This window comes from Lolium rigidum, chromosome 5 (assembly GCF_022539505.1).
Source record: "Lolium rigidum isolate FL_2022 chromosome 5, APGP_CSIRO_Lrig_0.1, whole genome shotgun sequence".
Taxonomy (NCBI): domain Eukaryota; kingdom Viridiplantae; phylum Streptophyta; class Magnoliopsida; order Poales; family Poaceae; genus Lolium; species Lolium rigidum.
The window spans coordinates 226280631-226283172 of record NC_061512.1 but is presented as its reverse complement, the minus strand read 5'-3'; the positions used below and the strand labels follow the sequence as shown (position 1 = coordinate 226283172).

The window sequence follows — 2542 nt, the reverse complement described above, 5'->3', positions numbered from 1 at the left end:
GAAAGCATATGATACGAAGAACAATGCAAACCCTAACACATCTAAGATAACTACGTTGCTCGCCATCAAAAAGGCTTCAGCACGAGCAACGCATGAACAACGTGGGTAGGCTTGTGCTGCCTAGATCGCAAGATGCGATCTAGGCAGCATGGTGCTTACCGGAGAAACCCTCGAGACGAAGGAGTTGGCGATGCGCCGAGATTTGTTTGTGTTGAACGTTGGTTGTTGTTTATTCCATAAACCCTAGATACATATTTATAGTCCAAGGGACTTTCTAATTCAGGCGTGCACCTAACCGTGCACGGGTAAAACTCCGACTTCTAACCGACACGTAATCTAATATATTACAAGATACAAGGGCAAACTAGCCCAAACGTTGCATACGAGGCCGATTCACGTATTTCCTTTATATGTAATCTCTAAGCCCATCTTGATCGCGGCCCATCTCCTGATTTAGCCAAAATCTGCTGATAACAGTGACCTGCATGGATTTGACCCACCCAATACTAGAAGGAGGCGTGGAAGACGGATTAAATTTTTTGCAGAGTGGATAGAGCACGAGCCATTAGAAAGGTGGTCTTTGCTGCATGACACACATGGAGCTAGGTATGGAGTGATGACTACCAACCTAGCTGAATCATACAACTCCGTGCTTAGAGGAAATATGGCATTGCCGCTGACAACCCTTGTGGAGGGTATTTTATATGGCACTATAAATTATTTCAAAGAGAGACGCCAGTTGGCTGAGAGTCATATGCTGGAAAATCCAAACAATCCTTACTGTAAGTCCATTATGGAATATATGGATGACAAGATGAAGAAGGGTATGTCACACATTGTTCTGGCCATCGGTAATCAGGAAAGGAGGTTTGAGGTGCGCTTACCTACCGATAAGTTTGGTTGTGTGAATGCGGTGAGAACACATGAGGTCAGAATTGGAAATGAAGAATGGCCATCGTGTGAGTGCACATGCAACAAACCGAAGTTGCTTCACCTTCCATGCTCGCATGTGCTGGCAGCTTCTAGACAACTAGGGATGGACTCAATCTCTTTCATCTCTCCATATTACATGAAAGAGTCTGTGCTGAACACCTGGACCGGTTAGATGGTAGGATATAGAGTTGTGGGAAATTTTACTACGGTGATACCAAATGAAAGGCGGTACATCCCTGACCCAAGGTTATTGCGGACAAGTAGAGGTCAACGGGAGACAAGGCGCATTAGGAATGATATGGATGAGGCCGAAGCGGGTGGTCCAACTAGGCAATGTTTTCTGTGCAACTAGTTTGGACACAGGCAATCGAGGAAGGCGTGGGAGGGGAAGAACTAGAGGGAGACAGTAGCAAATTTGTAATATGTATGAACTATGGTTTAATTTGTAGTATGTCTGAACAATGCTTCAATTTGTAATATGTATGAACTATGGATTAATTTGTAGTATGTCTGAACAATGCTTCAATTTGTAATATGTACGAACTATGCTTTAATTTGTAGTATGTCTGAATAATGCTTTAATTTGTAATATGTATGAACTATGCATTAATTTGTAATCTTTGTGATCAATGGTTTAATTTTTACTATATCCGAACAATGCTACAATTTGTAATATGTATGAACTAAGCTTTCTGTGTGAACAATGGTGTTATGTGTGCAGATATGGTGGCCCGATCGTTGCTTGATCCAGTGATTGATCAGAAACATCATGCAGCGTACTTGGAGGCTGATCCGCAGAGCCTCGAGCCCCTGCAGACCCGTACTCCAAAGAAGAACTGGATGATACATCCTGAATGGGTTGACAGGTACGTGTTCAATTGTTTGGCTTCAAATCAGATCCACCTGCGGTTCAACTTAAGGCAGTCGACCTGGTGGTCTTCATAAATAAGATAGCATTGCCCCTGTCAATCCAAGCTTTCATGACATTTTCCCGGTGTAGCTGAGCATTGGAGTTGCTCAAGGTGTGTATCAACATCCTCGAGGATGCGGAGAAGTCAATGGCATCACGATTACAAGACTTGAAGCTGGGATCGCAGTGCTGGAAAAAGAAACTGTGGGCAGACAACCATGTCGACGAATTCGTCTAGCATGAGATGACACTGCTGAAAGCAACGCTCCTCAAGACAAGAGCGAAGCTACTGATGAGGAGAGGGTTATTTGACAGTGCCTACGAGTTGTGCAGAACCTGTATTAGTATCAGGACTGTCATGCTTGGCCACACCCACAACCAGACATTGGCGGCTCAGGAGACACTTGCAAAGGTAGTTAGATACATGAGTAGACGACGCAACTGAGAGGACGCAGAACCATGTGAGCCATTTGACATAAATACCCAGATTTCATGTTTGGTAATTTGAGGTATCAGTAGTTCAGTACTCGGCATTCTTAATCGCGACATGTTTTGTTAGATCGCATAAATAGCTAGTCTGTTGAGGTCATGTGTGACTTGACAATTTAACGAACTTAGTATGCACAGTTTTTCTACTGAATTCTACCACATATTTTCTAGATGTAAATTTGAGTAATATGGATGAGTTCTGTGATGACT

General features: G+C 43.3%; 1 pseudogene; it reads left to right on the top strand.

Moving 5' to 3' along the window:
- The first annotated feature begins 616 nt into the window (after window positions 1-616).
- Window positions 617-2288, top strand: LOC124657177 (annotated as a pseudogene).
- Window positions 2289-2542: the final 254 nt, after the last annotated feature.